The following is a 21171-nucleotide window of genomic DNA, read 5'->3' as shown; positions in this document are numbered from 1 at the left end:
AAACCTGGACCGTAGGGGTGCCTTAAGAACCGTGGTGGTCATTCCGAGTTGTTCGCTCTGTAATTTTCTTTGCATCGCAGCGATTTTCCGCTTACTGCGCATGCGCAATGTTCGCACTGCGACAAGTAAATTTGCTATGCAGTTAGGAATTTTACTCACGGCATTACGAGGTTTTTTTCTTCGTTCTGGTGATCGTAATGTAATTGACAGGAAGTGGGTGTTTCTAGGCGGAAACAGGCCGTTTTATGGGAGTGTTTGAAAAAACGCTACCGTTTCTGGGAAAAACGCGGGAGTGGCTGGAGAAACGGAGGAGTGTCTGGGCGAACGCTGGGTGTGTTTGACGTCAACCCAGGAACGACAAGCACTGAACTGATCGCACTGGCAGAGTAAGTCTCGAGCTACTCAGAAACTGCACAGAGAAGTCTTTTCGCAATATTGCGAAACTTTCGTTCGCAATTTTGATAAGCTAAGATTCACTCCCAGTAGGCAGCGGCTTAGCGTGTGCAAAGCTGCTAAAAGCAGCTTGCGAGCGAACAACTCGGAATGAGGGCCCGTGTTTGAGAACCTCTGCACTAGAGTATCAGAATTTTTTCACAGCACTCCTAGGCCAAAAGTTTCTTGTTTAAGAAATTTAGAAAGAAAAATTAATTGTGTTTATAGGTCATCCCTAGCTTAAATTGTGTGGTGAGGGACAAGACTGGTTTCTGTTTGTCCACATATTTTATGAATGACAGCCACCAGCACTGGTTTTGCTTGTGAGCAGGGCCTTCCTACCATTAAGACTGTTTGTTATTATTACCCAGTTTTGTTTTATCCTCGTTTCTAATTGTAAAGCGCAACAGAATTTCCAGCGCTATATACGAAACTGTTAATAAACAAACAATAAATCTCCAAAACACCAGGTTTTGTGGGCTGCTATCAAAAGCAGTCCAAAGTAGTACAACTAGTGACCGGCAACAGGGTCATTGGTGCCCGTGGCTCTTGGGGAGCGAACACTTTCCTGTCTGGAATAATCCCACAGAAGAGCTACTGTAGCAGAAATTGTTAAAATAGTTATTGTTGCTTATGATAGAAAGGTCTCAGAACACACAGTGCATCACAGCTTGCTGTATATTGGGCTGAGTAGTTGCAGTTCAGTCAGAGTGCCCAAGCTGACACCTGTCCAATGGCCGAAAGCACTTATATGGGCACATAAGCCTCAGAAATGGAAAATGGAGAAAAAGAGGAAGATGGCCTAGTCTGATGAATCACATTTTCCTTTATATCATGTGGACGGCCAGGTGCATGTGCATTATTTATATGGGGAAGAGATGGCAACAGGATACACTATGGGAAGAAGGTATACACGCAGAGGCTCTGGCCAATATTCTGCAGGGATACCTTGGGTCTTGATGTTACGTTGACAAGTACTACCTACCTAAACTTTGCTGCAGACCAAGTACAGCCCTTTAATGCAATGGTATTCCATGATGGCAGAGGCCTCTTTCAGCAGGATAATGCACACTGCAAAAAATTGTTTAGGAATGGTTTGAGCATGACAGAGTTCAAGGTGTTGAATTGGCCTCCATATTTTCTAGATCTCAACCCATCTGTGCTAGAAAAACAAGTCAGAGCCATGGAGATCTTACCATGCAACTTACATGACTTGTGTTCTCCCCAAGGACTTCCTGATAAGCAGTGCCTGCCATTTTTCTTATACACACCGGTCACCCCCTCCCGCCCACCATAATGCTCTTAGAGTTAAAAATTTGTCTGGGAAGCACACACTACATTTGCTTGCACTCTCCTGTAGTGGCAAACAGAGATCTGCCCAATGCTGGGCTTTTGGGTACCCAAACTGACATTTTGGCAGCGCATCAAATACTCTGCACGGGTTACGCGTGATAAGTAATGGGCATCTGCGGCAGTCAACGTCTGCAGAACCGAATAACCCCCTATGGCTTATGGGTGTATACCTTGTTTGTTGTTGACGCAAAGTGGGGAATTCAACTGAGTTTGTTTAGCTCCAGGGATGAGTGTCCAGAGCTATTCAATTGTATGCATTGAACCCAGGTTTAAGTCAAGAGATGCAGTTTACAGCGACTGTTTGGCTCTTAGTCACAACTTTTGACTTAAACACCAGGAGCGATTCTATTAACGCACACTGTAAGCCTGCAACTAGCAATATGACACTACTTAAGTCAGATTCCTTCTCAGATCTCAGGAGGATGCAAGGAGAAATACACTAGTCGCTGGTTTACAGCGCACGCAATTGAATAAAAACATAATTTGACAGCATATAAAAACCACTTAGGCCATCTAGTCTGCTCTTTTTTTTTTTTAAATCCTCAACCCTTTTTAAACGTTAGTTCTTTTTAAGGATGTTCAGATCAATTATTCCCAGAACTAAACAAACTCACGCTCGACTTAATTGCATATATAAACGAAAGTGTAATTCCTAGCTTGTGTTCCCCACTTGCCTAAAAAAAATAAGAATTTACTTACCGATAATTCTATTTCTCGTAGTCCGTAGTGGATGCTGGGGACTCCGTAAGGACCATGGGGAATAGCGGCTCCGCAGGAGACTGGGCACAAAAGTAAAGCTTTAGAACTACCTGGTGTGCACTGGCTCCTCCCCCTATGACCCTCCTCCAAGCCTCAGTTAGGATACTGTGCCCGGACGAGCGTACACAATAAGGAAGGATTTTGAATCCCAGGTAAGACTCGTACAAGCCACACCAATCACACCATATAACTTGTGATCTAAACCCAGTTAACAGCATGATAACAGAGGAGCCTCTAGAAAAGATGGCTCACTACAGCAATAACCCGATTTTTTGGTAGCAATAACCCGATTTTTTGGTAACAATAACTATGTACCAGTATTGCAGACAATCCGCACTTGGGATGGGCGCCCAGCATCCACTACGGACTACGAGAAATAGAATTATCGGTAAGTAAATTCTTATTTTCTCTAACGTCCTAAGTGGATGCTGGGGACTCCGTAAGGACCATGGGGATTATACCAAAGCTCCCAAACGGGCGGGAGAGTGCGGATGACTCTGCAGCACCAAATGAGAGAACTCCCGGTCCTCCTCAGCCAGGGTATCAAATTTGTAGAATTTTACAAACGTATTTGCTCCTGACCAAGTAGCTGCTCGGCAAAGTTGTAAAGCAGAGACCCCTCGGGCAGCCGCCCAAGATGAGCCCACCTTCCTTGTGGAATGGGCTTTTATAGATTTTGGCTGTGGCAGGCCTGCCACAGAATGTGCAAGCTGAATTGTACTACAAATCCAACGAGCAATAGTCTGCTTAGCAGCAGGAGCACCCAGCTTGTTGGGTGCATACAGAATAAACAACGAGTCAGATTTTCTGACTCCAGCCGTCCTGGAAACCTATATTTCCAGGGCTCTGACAACGTCTAGCAACTTGGAGTCCTCCAAGTCCCTAGTAGCCGCAGGCACCACAATAGGTTGATTCAGGTGAAACGCTGAAAACCACCTTAGGGAGAAACTGAGGACAAGTCCTCAATTCCGCCCTGTCCGAATGGAAAATCAGATGAGGGCTTTTACAGGATAAAGCCGCCAATTCTGACACGCACCTGGCCCAGGCCAGGGCCAACAGCATGACCACTTTCCATGTGAGATATTTTAACTCCACATATTTAAGTGGTTCAAACCAATGTGACTTTTGGAACCCAAAAACTACATTTAGATCCCAAGGTGCCACTGGAGGCACAAAAGGAGGCTGTATATACAGTACCCCTTTCACAAACGTCTGAACTTCAGGGACTGAAGCTAGTTCTTTTTGGAAGAAAATTGACAGGGCCGAAATTTGAACCTTAATGGACCCCCATTTCAGGCCCATAGACACTCCTGTTTGCAGGAAATGTAGGAATCGACCTAGTTGAAAATTCCTCCGTCGGGCCTTACTGGCCTCGCACCACGCAACATATTTTCGCCAAATGCGGTGATAATGTTTTGCGGTTATATCTTTCCTGGCTTTGATCAGGATAGGGATGACTTCATCCGGAATGCCTTTTTCCTTCAGGATCCGGCGTTCAACCGCCCTGCCGTTAAACGCAGCCGCGGTAAGTCTTGGAACAGACAGGGTCCTTGCTGGAGCAGGTCCCTTCTTAGAGGTAGAGGCCACGGATCCTCCGTGAGCATCTCTTGAAGTTCCGGTTACCAAGTCCTTCTTGGCCAATCCGGAGCCACGAATATAGTGCTTACTCCTCTCCATCTTATAATTCTCAGTACCTTGGTTATGAGAGACAGAGGAGGGAACACATACACTGACTGGTACACCCACTGTGTTACAGAGCGTCTACAGCTATTGCCTGAGGGTCCCTTGACCTGGCGCAATACTTGTCGAGTTTTATAAACATGTGGAAGACTTCTGGGTGAAGTCCCCACTCTCCCGGGTGGAGGTCGTGTCTGCTGAGGAAGTCTGCTTCCCAGTTGTCCACTCCCGGAATGAATACTGCTGACAGTGCTATCACATGATTTTCCGCCCAGCGAAGAATCCTTGCAGCTTCTGCCATTGCCCTTCTGCTTCTTGTGTCACCCTGTCTGTTTACGTGGGTGACTGCCGTGATGTTGTCCGAATGGATCAACTCCGGGTGACCTTGAAGCAGAGGTCTTGCTGAGCTTAGAGCATTGTAAATGGCCCTTAGCTTCAGGATATTTATGTGAAGTGATGTCTCCAGGCTTGACCATAAGCCCTGGAAATTTCTTCCCTGTGTGACTGCTCCCCAGCCTCTCAGGCTGGCATCCGTGGTCACCAGGACCCAGTCCTGAATGTGCGGCCCTCTAGAAGATGAGCACTCTGCAACCACCACAGGAGAGACACCCTTGTGCTTGGTGACAGGGTTATCCGCTGATGCATCTGAAGATGCGACCCAGACCATTTGTCCAGCAGGTCCCACTGGAAAGTTCTTGCGTGGAATCTGCCGCATGGGATTGCTTCATAGGAAGCCACCATTTTTTCCAGAACCATCTCATTGATGTACTGAGACTTGGCTCGGTTATAGGAGGTTCCCGACTAGCTCGGATAACTCCCTGACTTTCTCCTCCGGGAGAAACACCTTTTTCTGAACTGTGTCCAGGATCATCCCTAAGAACAGAAGACGAGTCGTCGGAATCAGCTGCGATTTTGGAATATTGAGAATCCAATCGTGCTGCCGCAACACTACCTGAGATAGTGCTACACCGACCTCCAACTGTTCCCTGGATCTTACCCTTATCAGGGAATCGTCCAAGTAAGGGATAACTAAAATTCCCTTCCTTCGAAGGAGTATCATCATTTCGGCCATTACCTTGGTAAAGACCCGGGGTGCCGTGGACCATCCCTACGGCAGCGTCTGAAACTGATAGCGACAGTTCTGTACCATAAACCTGAGGTACCCTTGGTGAGAAGGGTAAATTGGGACATGAAGGTAAGCATCCTTGATGTACCGAGACATCATGTAGTCCTCTTCTTCCAGGTTCGCAATCACTGCTCTGAGTGACTCAATCTTGAATTTGAACCTCTGTATGTAAGTGTTCAAAGATTTTAGATTTAGAATCGGTCTCACCGAGCCGTCCGGCTTCGGTACCACAACAGTGTGGAATAATACCCCGTTCCCTGTTGCAGGAGGGGTACCTTGATTATCACCTGCTGGGAATACAGCTTGTGAATGGCTTCCAAAACGGTCTCCCTGTCAGAAGGAGACATCGGTAAAGCCGACTTTAGGAAACGGCGAGGGGGAGACGTCTCGAATGCCAATTTGTACCCCTGAGATATCACCTGAAGGATCCAGGGGTCTACTTGCGAGTGAGCCCACTGCGCGCTGAAATTCTTTGAGACGGGCCCCCACCGTGCCTGATTCTGCTTGTAAAGCCCCAGCGTCATACTGAGGGCTTGGCAGAGGTGGGAGAGGGTTTCTGTTCCTGGGAACTGGCTGATTTCTGCAGCCTTTTTCCTCTCCCTCTGTCACGGGGCAGAAATGAGGAACCTTTTGCCCGCTTGCCCACGAAAAGACTGCGCCTGATAATACGGCGTCTTCTCATGTTGAGAGGCGACCTGGGGTACAAACGTGGATTTCCCAGCTGTTGCCGTGGCCACCAGGTCTGAAAGACCGACCCCAAATAACTCCTCCCCTTAATAAGGCAATACTTCCAAATGCCGTTTGGAATCCGCATCACCTGACCACTGTCGTGTCCATAACCCTCTACTGGTAGAAATGGACAACGCACTTTGACTTGATGCCAGTCGGCAAATATTCCGCTGTGCATCACGCATATATAGAAATGCATCTTTTAAATGCTCTATAGGCAATAATATACTGTCCCTATCTAGGGTATCAATATTTTCAGTCAGGGAATCCGACCACGCCAACCCAGCACTGCACATCCAGGCTGAGGCGATTGCTGGTCGCAGTATAACACCAGTATGTGTGTAAATACCTTTTAGGATGCCCTCCTGCTTTCTATCAGCAGGATCCTTAAGGGCGGCCATCTCAGGAGAGGGTAGAGCCCTTGTTCTTACAAGCGTGTGAGCGCTTTATCCACCCTAGGGGGTGTTTCCCAACGCACCCTAACCTCTGGCGGGAAAGGATATAATGCCAATAACATTTTAGAAATTATCAGTTGTTATCGGGGGAAAACCACGCATCATCACACACCTCATTTAATTTCTCAGATTCAGGAAAACTACAGGTAGTTTTTCCTCACCGAACATAATACCCCTTTTTGGTGGTACTCGTATTATCAGAAATGTGTAAAACATTTTTCATTGCCTCAATCATGTAACGTGTGGCCCCACTGGAAGTCACATTTGTCTCTTGACCGTCGACACTGGAGTCAGTATCCGTGTCGGCGTCTATATCTGCCATCTGAGGTAACGGGCGCTTTAGAGCCCCTGACGGCCTATGAGACGTCTGGACAGGCACAAGCTGAGTAGCCGGCTGTCTCATGTCAACCACTGTCTTTTATACAGAGCTGACACTGTTACGTAATTCTTCCAACAGTTCATCCACTCAGGAGTCGACCCCCTAGGGGGTGACATCACTATTACAGGCAATCTGCTCCGTCTCCACATCATTTTTCTCCTCATACATGTCGACACAAACGTACCGACATACAGCACACACACAGGGAATGCTCTGATAGAGGACAGGACCCCACTAGCCCTTTGGGGAGACAGAGGGAGAGTTTGCCAGCACACACCAGAGCGCGCTATCTCTCTATATATATATATATATATATATATATATATATATATATATATATATATATATATATATATATATATATATATATATATATATATATACATATACATATACAGGAGTAACCTTATATAAGTGTTTTTCCCCTTATAGCTGCTGTATCTTTAATACTGCGCGTAATTAGTGCCCCCCTACTCTTTTTTAACCCTTTCTGTAGTGTAGTGACTGCAGGGGAGAGCCAGGGAGCTTCCCTCCAACGGAGCTGTGAGGGAAAATGGCGCCAGTGTGCTGAGGAGATAAGGCCGCCGAGAAGGGGGCGGAGCCTATCTCCCGTTTTTCTATGTATTCTGGCAGGGGTTAAATTCATCCATATAGCCCAGGAGCTATATGTGATGCATTTTTTGCCATCCAAGGTGTTTTTTATTGCGTCTCAGGGCGCCCCCCCCCCCCCAGCGCCCTGCACCCTCAGTGACCGGAGTGTGAAGTGTGCTGAGAGCAATGGCGCACAGCTGCAGTGCTGTGCGCTACCTTGTTGAAGACAGGACGGCTTCTGCCGCCGATTTTCCGGACCTCTTCTGTCTTCTGGCTCTGTAAGGGGGCCGGCGGCGCGGCTCTGGGACCCATCCATGGCTGGGCCTGTGATCGTCCCTCTGGAGCTAATGTCCAGTAGCCTAAGAAGCCCAATCCACTCTGCACGCAGGTGAGTTCGCTTCTTCTCCCCTTAGTCCCTCGATGCAGTGAGCCTGTTGCCAGCAGGTCTCACTGAAAATAACAAACCTAAAACTAAACTTTTCACTAAGCAGCTCAGGAGAGCCACCTAGTGTGCACCCTTCTCGTTCGGGCACAAAAATCTAACTGAGGCTTGGAGGAGGGTCATAGGGGGAGGAGCCAGTGCACACCAGGTAGTTCTAAAGCTTTACTTGTGCCCAGTCTCCTGCGGAGCCGCTATTCCCCATGGTCCTTACGGAGTCCCCAGCATCCACTTAGGACGTTAGAGAAAAGAAACAAAACAAAAAAAAAGCACGCTACTTAACATTCGGGAGGATTCAGTTAACACCAAGGTGTAGCTGGTCACGTTACAGGTAATTATGGAACAGCAAAATTGCAGATTATCCTGTGAACCGCTAAAAACGCGATATTGTTGGCTGTTAGGTGCCAGGGAAATAGGATCCCATGTGGAGCCATATAAATAAAAGGATAATAATAAAAATATTAATTTTAGTAATAAAAAGATATCAAAAGTATGTAAGTAGTCATATCTGGAAAATGATGGTTTCAAAACAGGTAATGTACTAGTTATCAGTCTGTGCCCTGCCATGGTAACTTTTACAACTTGTTCTACTGTACTACACAAAGGGGTCAATTCAATTCGGCAACTTATGAATAGCGCCGGGAATTAGCTATTCAATTCAGCTGCTAGTTACCCGCAATTGTCGGGAATTCTTCTCTCATCCCCGGGGATGAGAGAAGAAACCCGACAAAAGTGCTTCCTCGCGGCCGGCGCGAGGCTGATTCTGTCGGGAATCAGCCTCGCGCTGGGGAGTTAAGTCGGAGAATGCCCGTTCTCCCGACAATTCAACCTGTTTAGTCGGCGAGAACGGGACATCGCCGACTTAACTGGAGCTGAATTGAATAGCGTCGGGAGCTAATTCCCGGCGCTATTCATAAGTTGACGAATTGAATTGACCCCAAAGAGAACACAAAAAAAAAAAAATAATAATAATCTGCAATAATGATGATCTGGCTGGTTGTGAAGAAAATCTGGTAACACATGACAGCAAATGACAATCAACCATTTGCTCCCAAACACTGGAAAATAGACAAAACCTGTCGTGTAGACAAATCCTAAAATTAACCAATTTGTATGAAAGCAAGTTTTATCCATTTTCCAGTGTTTGGGAGCAAATGGATAATCATCAATTGCTCTCGTCCATTACCAGATTTTCTTTCTAACAAGCCAGATCTGGCAGATTATTGTATGGTTGTGTCAATGTTGCCTTCGTGCAAAGCACCTGGACGTGACAAAACGAGTGGCAGGAGATAACTTTCGCCCTTACAGCTCCTAAATGTTTTCTTCGTTCTCCGGTCATTTGGGGTATTTTTTTTTTTCTATGCAGCATCGGACCCTCGCCACGTATCGGGCTTGGCGTCTCACTTCGCTCGCGAAACTTTTCTATTCCAAATAGATTGTGACATGGCCCAGGGGGTTATGGGAAAGGTCCTCTGCACGAAGAGAATCTAGACGCTACCATTATTGTATAGTGTATGTCCAGCGTTAGTTTCACTTTTAAAATGTGATAAACACTAAATGTGGCATTAGTCAAAAACATTGATTGCCCTTATTTTTCAGATATCTGTCAGAATAGCGCTTACATTACAAAGAAAAGCTGCATACTACATAGCCGCAGCTAAAAGATTGGGTGGGTGGGTTCCTATATTAACACCTACACATAGCAAGCTGCATTTTAGCTTCTTACTGACATAACGAACAAAGAATACCATAGCAACCAAGGCTTATATACCACAATCTTCTAGACATGACTGAATTGGGGAGTTGATTAAACTGTTTTATACAACTTTACACTAGTGATGCACAGTCCTCACAACCGGAAACCAATCACATGAAAAAGAAACCTAAAGACTCAACATAGAAATGTTGGCTGTGAGCAAGCAATAGTTTCTCATAAGAAAATGAAACTGCAGCAATGTGTGAATGTATTTTTTTCTGTGGTCTTCATAGACACTGGCATTTGGAGGATGTTTATAAGATAGTAAAAGCAAAATAGACTCCAGGAGCTTAACTGAACAAGCCCTAATGTGGCTATTCATACAGGTGCCGGGAAACTGGCAAAATGACTGGAATCCAACGCATGCCTCAGACGTGTTTTTTTTTTTAATTTGTTTTCCAGGAACTTCCATGAATGCAACTGGTTACTTCTAGAGAACATGAACACATCCGTGTGAATGTGTCTATAAGAAACCATTCATGTTATTTTAATGTTGTATTCATTAGTAGATATTTGCGATCAAAAATTTGTTATTTAAATGCACCATGGTAACAATTAATGGGGCAGAAGTATTAACCTGGAGAAGGCATAAGGAAGTGATAAACCAGTGATATGTGCAAGGTGATAAAGGCACCAGCCAATGAGATCCTAACTGTTAATTTACATATTGGAGCTGATTGGCTGGTGCCTTTATCACCTTGCACATATCACTGGTTTATCACTTCCTTATGTCTTCTCCAGGTTAATACATCTGCCCCAATGTTCCCTTTCACCTCCCTAAAATTAGGAATGAGATGGCCTACATATAAATTCATACTAAAAAGGTAATTTCACAGATGTATAAAAAAAAAGCAAAAAAAAAAAAATCTCATTGGGGTTTAGCAGTGTCTGTAGTATAGGAATTTATGAAGCTGCCAAGGACGGCAAATCAGTATGCCTAGAAAGCATATTTAACAAGCTGAAGTAGTACAAGAAACCAAAGCATGTCTATTTAAAGTCATTTTACAAATAACCACATTCTTAAATCATAAAAAATATATATACAGTATTGTTAAAGTATTTTGGGTTTTTGTTTTTTAAACAAAAACGCAAGTGATTGTTTCACACGCTTTACAAATGTTATCAGACAGCATGGAAATAAAGTCAGTTCATGTGAAATATAATGCAGATGATCAAAATGGTTAGTCTTATATGCCACAATAAATGAATCCTGTTTGAATAACCACTTTGCATTGTGTGGCAGAGATTTAAAACGGCCATATGTTGCCTAAATCTCCAAATCTGTCACCTAAATGGGAGTATCTGCAGCTTTAAACTGGTCCTGAATGACAATCCACTGCAATGAACTCAGTTTCCTTGTGCATGTCTGCTTGTAAAAGCTGAAGGCATGCAGCATGTAATTGGGTTACATGAAAATGTAGGCATTCACAATATATAATTTTTATTTTATTTTTTTCCCATGTATGTTAGTTTTATATACTGTAGCTAGCCTGGAAAACTTACAGACAGGGGAAGATGCTTAATAGCATGGCAAGTGCAGCAAATTCAAAAAGATAGCAAGAATGTATGCAGCTTGACCTCTAAACAAATGCAACTTCATTCCTATAAAGCATGTATGAAATTTGTTATGACAGCATTGTGGCACAGTGGTAAGCAAAGGATTTAAAAAAAAAAAATACATACAACTTTGTTGATAGGTTTGCTAGCTTACTAAAATGTCAGTAATGGTAGGAAAAGTAATAGGCTCCACTGTGGCAGGAATCAATGGGAATGGATTCAAATTCATTGCAAACACTGTGTCATATGTTAGCACTACATAAAATATAGCAATAACAAAAGGTAACAACAATATGAAATTACAAAGTGTGCAGAACCAATAAAACGAACACACCAACAGATGTTACAGCTTCTGTAGTGTAAGGACTGAAAATACAGTTCCATAAAGTAATCAATGCAAAGAATATAACACAGATAACTACACATTTCATTGGTGATAACGTAACAGCACGGCTCTTGATGAATATGTATGATTTTCAAGTGCGTTGGAGACTCCTGAACGTTCAGAGACCAAACACTGTCCCAAACAGTGACATACACAGATCTTTCATTACAGTCACTATATTTGGGTACACACCACAGCATCATGTCCCCCAAATGCCCTGGTGCCAGCAGAGCAGCAGACTCAGGTACGCATATACACTTCTTTGATAGGGAGGCACTCAATATCCCAGCTGTTGGGATCTCTACAACTATTCTCCCTCTTGGGTTGTCCACGACACCCCTGGAGGGAAAATAAATAGCAAGGTGCGCCACCGTGCCCGCAGCGTGGCGAGCCCACAAGGGGCTCTTTTGCGCCCACCCCACTGTCGGAATTCCGGAGGTCGAGATCCCAGCACCGGTATGCTGGATAGCGGGATCAAGAGCACCGGTATATCATAGTACACCTGCTTGATATGTTGGTCCTGACATCCAACTGGGTGAGCATTTGTATTTGCCTGCCCAGCTGTGACATTAGTCCCAGGATAATGTAAGCATTGGCTCTGCAGCACAGCCGACACGATATGTCTGTGAATGACAATCACATCCCTTGAACTTTATCTTTAAAGCAAATTTATTAAAATGTTATTTGTAAACATTTTAAAATATGATTTGGACCAGTTAATGTTTGTCAGAGGTATATCAATTGTGTGTGAGCTTATCAAATCGAAGCAGATTACTAATGGGTAATTTTTTCCCCTTACACTAAAGGGGGGTACTCACGGAGCGATATTCTAAGCAATCTGACTAGATTGCTTAGAATATAAGCCTGATCGCTCCGTGTGTAGCCCTTACAGCGATAGCTATGCGCAGCCCCGCGGGGTGAAATGAGCGGCCCCCCGTCTCCCCCCGCACGCTCAGCACACATCTCTCCCCGCATCGGCCAGTCTATATGGGCCTTAAGTTTATATATGGAAGTACGGATGGTGTAATGGTTAGCATTACTGCCTCACAGCACTGAGGTCATGGGTTCGATTCCTACCATGGCCCTAACTGTGCGGAGTTTGTATATTCTCCCCGTACTTGTGTGGGTTTCCTCCCACAATCCAAAAATATACTGGTAGGTTAACTGGATCCCAAAGAAATTAACCCTGTGCATGTACTTGTATTAGGGAAAATAGATTGTAAGCTCCACTGGAGCAGGGACTGATGTGAATGGCCAAATATTCGCTGTGAAGCGCTGCGGAATATTCTGCACCATATAAATAACTGGTAATAAAATAAATAAATAATAAACATATTCAGCAATGCCCTCACAGCATTCTGAAATCTTACTTCAATCTTAAATATTGTTAATTTATTTTTGTGTGTTATTTTTAGAGTACTACAAAACATTTTGCCCATTTAGAAAGATTAAATGATAACAAATAAACATCTGTAAACATTTAAAGAATAACGAGCGCTGCTTTGCTGATCCCATTTTCACCTAAAGGCTTTATTAGCCGCGTTAGTCACATAAAGGTAAAGAGAAGGCTCATTAGCTGTGTGTACAATAAATCATACAAGCCTGGCATGACAGAGGGTCATTGGTAAGTGAGGGAAACAATACCCTCAAGCTTTAACAGCAATTTCCCTTGTACAGTGGACAGCACAGAATTACTTTAGACAGGAGCAAGCTCATCAGTTTTAATGTGGGATGTAGACAGGCAGTGCTAGTTATGTGTGCTTACTACTTCCAGAGCTTTAATATAGCACTAGTCAGAGCAAATAAATATGGCACAACTATGCTACCCTGTATTCCATGGTATAAATGTGACGAGCCTGGACACAAGACGGGTTCAATCTGAAGATAATTCAAAAACTAGCAAGAGTGATATGCACATGGCATGTATTTTACTCTTAGTAATGTTATAATTGTAAATATGTGATGTAGAATAACGCAGAATTATTACTAATTCACTGGTTTCTGATTAATGCAATGTTTACTCTTGGGGATGAAATCTCATGAGTTTAAGCTCGTTGGAAAACAAAATGTGATTTTACCACATAGAAATTATATTTGTTCCAATGAGCATTTCCTGCCTGGAATCACCTCAGACCTCTAAAGGGAGGAATTAATTCGCTCAGCTCATTAAACTCAATGAAGGAAGTTCGCGCAAGGCGATTAAACTGCGTATTGAGCGACTGAATGAGATCACCTCACTACAACGCAAAGAGGAAAAAAACTCATATCTGTTACGGGCAGGCCCGGCGACAGGGGGGGTCAAAGGGGACAGCCGTCCCGGGCCCCGACGTTGTGAGGGGCCCCAAGGTCCAGCGGCGGCAGTGGCCCCCCTGTCCGTTCTCCCTCCGTCGTCCGTCCCCACGCCGCCGCACAGGAAAATGACGGGCGCCCGCTGAGATTGTGTTACCAGCGGGCGCCCGTCTCCCTGCACAGCGGCAGCCGGAGGCAGGAGCTCAGTACTGAGCTCCTGCCTTCGGCGCCGTCACTGTGTGCTGCGTGCGCTATGGGAGAGACGTCAGTCATGACGTCTCTCTCATAGTGCTATGGAGAGGACGCCAGGAGGATGTCTGGAAGCGGGAACGGGGATCGGTAAGTATGTCCTTTTTTTTTATCTTTCTTAGTGCAGCGGGGGCACCTACTGGGGGCAATTTACGGGGGACATTACTACTGACGAGGGGGCAGCAGCAAGGGGCATTACTGCTGGGGGGGGGCATTACTACTGGGGGCATTATTACTGGGGTGCATTGCTACTGGGGGGGGAGTCATCTATTGGGGCATTACTACTTGGGGCATTATTACTGGGGGGCATTACCACTGGGGGGGGGGGGGGGGGGGGAGTCATCTATTGGGGCATTACTACTGGGGGCATTATTACTGGGGGGCATTACTACTGGGGGGGGAGTCATCTATTGGGCCATTACTACTGGGGGCATTATTACTGGGGGGCATTACCACTGGGGGGGAGTCATCTATTGGGGCATTACTACTGGGGGCATTATTACTGGGGGGCATTACTACTGGGGGGGGAGTCATCTATTGGGGCATTACTACTGGGGGCATTTTTACTGGGGGATATTTTTACTGGGGGCAAACTGCTGGGGGACATTATTACTGGGGGGCATCTACTGGGGGCAAACTACTGGGGGACATTATTACTGGGGCAAACCACTGGGGGTAAGCTACAAGGGGGCAAACTACAAAGGGCTAACTACTGGGGGCATACTGCAGGAGGGCATTACTACTGGCGGCGTAACTACAGGGGCATTACTACTGGCGGCGTAACAACAGGGGCATTACTACTGGCAGGGTAACTACAGGGGCATTACTACTGGCGGCGTAACTACAGGGGCATTACTACTGGCGGCGTAACTACAGGGGCATTACTACTTGGGGGCTAAACTACAGGGAGGCCAAACTACTGGGCGATAACTACAGGGGCCAAACTACTGGGGGCATTACTACTGGGGGCTAAACTACAAGGGGGGCATAACTACAAGGGTGCAAACTACAGGGGAGCATTACTATTGGTGGCTAAACTACAAGTAGGCAAACTACTGGGGGCATTACTACTGGGAGGCTAAACTAAAGGGGGGGTAAACTACTGGGGTCATAACTGCAGGGGCATTACCACTGGGGGCATAACTACTAGGGTGCTAAATGACTGGGGGTATTACTACAGGCAACATTACTACTGGGGGCAATACGGGCATTGCATAAGGGGCACCACTACTATGGGGTCTGTATAAGGGGCACTACCAGTACAATGGACATTGCATAATGAGCGCTACAACTGTGGGCATTGTATAAGAAGCGCTACTGTGGTGGGCATTATGTGTATTACGGGGTGCTACTACTGTGGGCATTATTACGCTGCCCCCTGCCCCTCACACACTGCCCCCTGTACCCAGCACCACACACATTTCCCCCTGCACCTTGACCTTCACACGCTGCCCCCTGTCCCTCAAACGCTGCCCCTGCACACTGCACCATGCACCGAAGCCGCACGCAAATGTACTTGCCCCTTCCATGGTGCCCCCCCTATCATTTTCTTCTGGATACGCCCCTGAGCGGCGGCAGCATGTAAATAATTATATATATTGCGGCATCGCGCCAGCTGCGGGCCGCCCGCTGTGCAGTTAAAAGTAATCAATAACTGACCTTTTTTTTCAGCTCCTCCACCCCCATGATCTGTGGTCACCACTTAGCATCCCCAAGCCCAGCCCCAGGTCAGCTGTCACACAACGCTACCTCCGGACCTCCCCTCCTCTCCCAGTCATCCCCGCCCGCCCTGTCTCTGCTGTGAGGAGCGTGAGCAGGCAGGCAGGAGCAGGATTGCGGGACTGCTGGCAGCTTGTTGCGGCGGGGTGCATCAAGCTGGTCACTCGGAGGCTGAGCCTCGTTGATTCACGGCGCTGGCGGCTGTGTCTGGTAAGTCAAGTGTCTGCATTGCAGGTGCACTCGGCTCTCCAGCAGGAGTTTGGGATGGGCTGCGTGCAGGCACATATCATGGATGCATGTGCATGCATTACATCTGCCCTGTAAACCTGGTATTACTGTAGGTAAGAGCGAAGATTGCAGGGCGAGAAAAGGTAGGGATGGCCATTATGGTGGGGCATGCTGGCTCGTTACAGGTGAGTATAACTCTCTCCCCCTCCCATAATGTGTAAAAATGGGGACTGCCTGCCATAATGTGTAAAAATGGGGGACTCTGCCTGCCTAATGTGTAAAAAAGGGGATTCTGCTGCCATAATGTGTAAAAAATGGGACTCTGCTGCTGTAATGTGTAAAAAGGGAGACTCTGCCTGACGTAATGTGTAAAAGGAGCTCTGTGGTCACGCCCCTATATTTGTATATCGGGGGGGCCCACAGGGATATCAGTGTACCGGGCCCCAAGATTTCTGTTGCCGGCCCTGGTTACGGGACTGGTCTCTTGGTATCACAATTCTACTCTTAAGGTAAACTGTATGTACATAAACAATCAGTATAAGGTGGTAGATGCAGTGACACATACCTGCAAACGTCTTAGGAATAAACTATTGTAGTAACTGGAGTGTTACACACACACACACACACACACACACACACACTATGCAAATGCTTTACAATGGCTGTACAATTTACTATGTTCAAGGGAATAACAGTCCCATTTTCAAACTCACCCTACCACATGGTCACATGTGGTGCTAGCCCATAGATGGGAGCTTACTGTAATAAACTCACTCACTGTATGAAAATGTTATGCAGTGGTGACTGCTGTTGCTCTGTATGGGGGGGATTTAATGGTTTGTTTGAATTCAGCTCCTGTCCATGGGAGCAATTCAATTGATTTACGCACCCGTAAAGTAACCCTTCGGGACTTGTGGTGGGTGCCGAACGTGCTGTAACTGCAGCACCAGTCACAGGAATGAAATGCTTGGGAGCTAAACTGACATCCAATAATTGAATTCCCCCCTATATGGAAATTATACAATCAATACTGGTTTACTTTAGACATCATCAACAACATTTAAAAAAAAAAAAAACCACACACACCAGAACAATTTATATTGGAACAATATAAGGAATACATACGATAGGTTGACAATGTCACTGTCAGTAACACAATGCTACTGAAAGCATATTAACAGTGTTGCTAGTATCATTTAAAACTCACTGTTTTCGCAACGTTTTAAAGTAAACTGCCGACCCAGTTAAAATAATTTAGCATTTTAGCTTTGCCACATCGTGACGGCAGCATAGCGCTGGCGGCACAATGCATTGTTGACAATGACGCAGTCCACCAAATGACTGCATGCCCAATATAGATAATGTAGAACCATTTTGACTCCCAATGCTTAGCAGAGTATATTGGCTGTGAAATAGATAGAAAACAATGTTTTACTGGAATAGACAACATGAACCTAGATATTTAACAGGAGGAATAAACGTGTACAAAAACTGCTGTAGGCAGCAGCTTAATCACTTAGAAATAGCCATTCTGCATCTAGAGATAGTACCTGCGCTAAAATTACTGTTATTACATTACATAATGGGAACGCTCAGTGAAATGTGCAAGACATTCATAATCATTATGTATCTACTAAACATAGAAGAATAATAGAAAAGAGCTTGCAATGCAGGACTTAATACTGTTTATTATCCCGTGTTTCTATTTCAAACACACACCCACCCAGCCCCCTGCAAAACGGTTTCACCATTTGTAGCAGTTCCACTGGAGGAGATAATGGGGTCGATTCTATTCGGCAACTAATGAATAGCGCCGGGAATTAGCTCCCGATGCTATTCAATTCAGCAACTAGTTACGTCGGCGATGGCCCGTTCTCGCCGACAAAACAGGTTGAATTGTCGGGAGAACGGGCATTCTCCGACTTAACTCCCCGGCGCAAGGCTGATTCCCGACAGAATCAGCCTCGCGCCGGCCGCGAGGCAGCACTTTTGTCGGGTTTCTCTTCTCATCCCCCGGGGATGAGAGAAGAATTCCCGACAATTGCAGGTAATTAGTTGCTGAATTGAATAGCGTCGGGAGCTAATTCCCGGCGCTATTCATTAGTTGCCGAATAGAATCGACCCCTACGAGCACTACTCTGATGAGATGTTTGTGGCTCATACACAAAGCTACATTTAATGGGGTTTTCCTTAAGCTTTACTGTAACAAGGAGTAATGCGGCTTAAAAAAAAAAAAATCACCCTAATAGTCACATGCCTCCCTGGTTTAAAACACTCAATTAACCAAAACATTAAATACATTAAAAATAAAATGAAAAAAAAAAAAAATAGTACATGGACATATATAATGTCAGGGAACCACGGAAATGCTGCATCCACATTTCAGCCTATGAAGAAGTTTGGCAATTAATGCTTATCCATGATCTCGCTAAAAATATTATGTATTTACAAAGCACTATAACTTTGCAGTCAGGTTTTATACAGATTTATAGTGATGTAAATATCTGTAAACAATGAAGTCTGATTCATTTTACCCATTTTTCTTTTAAAGCGAGAAACAAAGTATGAAAGAGCTGCAAATGTCACAGATGTAAATAGTACATACATAATTACAGCAGAATCCCGATTTTCCAAACTAATTAGAACTGAGGGCTGTGTGGAAAGCACTGTACAGATAAATGCATATGTATTATTAAAACTGTCAATATTGTCATTTTCATTGTCGTACAATAGAACTTTGCTATTAACCCATAGCAAACTTAATGATGGTTCATAAAGATTGTGGGGCAGATTTATTAACCCTGGTGAAGTGATAAAGTGGAAGGTGATAAAGGACCAGCCAGCCAGCTCCTGACTGTCATTTTTCAAACCCAGTCTGTTACATGGCAGTTAGGATCTGATTGGCTGGTCCTTTATCACCTTCCACTTTATCACTTCACCGAGCTTAATAAATCAGCCCCTGTGTTCTGTGAAAACTGACTGTACGGCGTGAAGAGAAAGTAACACTATTACAATCAGTGGGTGTAGCGGGGACACTATTAGTGCACAACATATATTCATATCATACACAGCCAAAGAAACACCTGACAATAGGCCTGCCCTGTGTCACTACTGTCCCTATTACTTGCTGATAATAGTGTAGCCGTGTACCATGCCACCAGCATGCCCACAGCAGCCAGCATCCACAGGCAGCAGAGGGGCACAGTGTTGGGCATAGAAGGCAGCAGGGCACCGACTGGGGAAGCAATGCTACCAGCTCCCTCTGGAATACATGCACTTAGTGACAGGAAGATCACTGTTTTCAGGACAGGCTGTAAATGATGACGGGGCCCCTGCAGTGACAGGAGGGGCCCCTGTGTGCACAGGGTAACAATGTAGCTGAGGCAGGAAGAGGGGGAAGCCGCCAGCAGCAGCACACGCACAGCATGGGAGAGTGGGAGGCATGCAGCAGCAATGTGTGTGTGCGCGGCCGGGGCTCCCCGCAGAAGGCACACACACATATGGCAGTACAGGTATATACCCCCACCCCCCGCCGGTACTTACAGTGCAGCGGATGTTGCTGGTCACACACGGGGATGCGGCGCAGGCCGGATACAGAGATGTTAACGGGGATCTTCCGGTGTCTGTGGAACCAGCTCCGAGCTGCTGCTGCTCCGTATCCCGGGCCGCTAGGTGTACTGGCGCTGTAGTGTCATGACCCCGACACATCACCGGAATTTGCACACAACATGGCTCCCGAGCCCCGGGGCAGCCCAACGCACAGCTGCTCTCCCCTGTCCCGTGTCCGTCCTGCTGTACGGGTCACACGGCGCTGCGACAGCCGCCCCTCCGTATCCAGGGGCCAACACCACTGACGTCTCCAGCACCGGAACACACTCCCTAGGCGGCGGCGGCGACAGCAAGGTCCGGGCTGCTCCCTCTCCTCTGCTGCTTTCCTTTCTCTTTTTTTTTCCCTGAACGCAGTAACAGCAGCTCCGCCCCCTCCTGACACCACACTGACAACGGCGCCCCCTGCTGCTCCCATGGATTTCACATTTACGACTGCGCAACACAAGCGTTGCACACACTCTCTTTCTCTCTCTCTCTGAGACATTGAATGTGATGACAGCTAAAAACCACTTGATCCATCTAGTCTGCCCTTTTTTTCTTCTTTACCATATTTTACTTCAAACCTTATTTGAATCTTATTTATTTGTTAGGATATCCTTATGTGTATCCCATGCATGTTTAAATTGCACTACTGTCTCTACCACCTTTGATGGGAGGCTATTCCACTTGTCCACTACTCTTTCTGTGAAGTATTTTTTCTTCAAATTTCCCCTGCACTTCCCTCCAGTTTCAGTGTATGTTCGCGTGCTCTAATACTTCTCTTCATTTGAACAATGTTTCCCTCCTGGACTTTGTTAAAACACCTGATATATAATTGAAAGTTTCTATCATGCCCCTTCTTTCCCTTCTCTGCTCCAAACTATACATATTGAGATTTGTTTAGTCTTTCTGGGTATGTTTTGTGATGTAGGCCATGCACCAGTTTAGTTGCCCTTCATTGTGTGGAAGGGTGCCCAGCTGAAGGGGGAATGGAGGTTGCTCACCCTTGTGTGGCTTCCTTGGATGCGATGGGAAGTGGTGAAGAAGCTGCAACAGAATACTGGTGTGGATGAGCTTGCATCTGGAAGGATTCAAGCTCATTCAATCAGATTGTGGCAATTCAAAATCGTCGCCCTCCGTGAGCAAATCACGGCTCGTGGAGCGGCAGCCAATGAGAAGCGGCCGCGAGTTCCGCAGTGGTGGGAAGGAAAAGAGGTTAACGAACTTCCCACTGTAGGCTCTCCCACCAAGCAGGGTAAGTGACAGTGGGCCACTACAACCTATATATTATTCCTAGACCACCAGGGTTCGGGCACTAGGCCCGTGGGCACAGTCAGGCCACAGGCCTGTGGGACAAAGTAGGCAGGCATTAGGCCCAGGCTTATAGCTTGTGGCACATTAGAGGGCTCTAGGCCTGATAGGGCTCTAGGCCCTATCAGTTAAGTTTCCACCCCCCAGGT

General features: G+C 45.9%; 1 protein-coding gene across 6 annotated transcripts in view; it reads right to left on the bottom strand.

Annotated features, from left to right (window-relative positions):
* Positions 1-20119, bottom strand: part of CDK17 (cyclin dependent kinase 17) — a 408374-nt gene extending 388255 nt beyond the window's left edge. For 5 of the 6 annotated variants that reach the window (XM_063927751.1, XM_063927752.1, XM_063927750.1 and 2 more), the window contains exon 1: positions 19667-20117. The gene's annotated coding sequence lies outside the window, so the exon portion shown is untranslated. Of the gene's footprint in view, positions 1-19666 lie in introns of all 6 variants that reach the window. The other variant, XM_063927754.1, reaches the window with a different exon arrangement.
* Positions 20120-21171: the final 1052 nt, after the last annotated feature.

This window comes from Pseudophryne corroboree, chromosome 6, assembly GCF_028390025.1.
Source record: "Pseudophryne corroboree isolate aPseCor3 chromosome 6, aPseCor3.hap2, whole genome shotgun sequence".
Taxonomy (NCBI): domain Eukaryota; kingdom Metazoa; phylum Chordata; class Amphibia; order Anura; family Myobatrachidae; genus Pseudophryne; species Pseudophryne corroboree.
The sequence above is the reverse complement of the archived record's forward strand: the minus strand, read 5'-3'. Positions and strand labels throughout refer to the sequence as shown.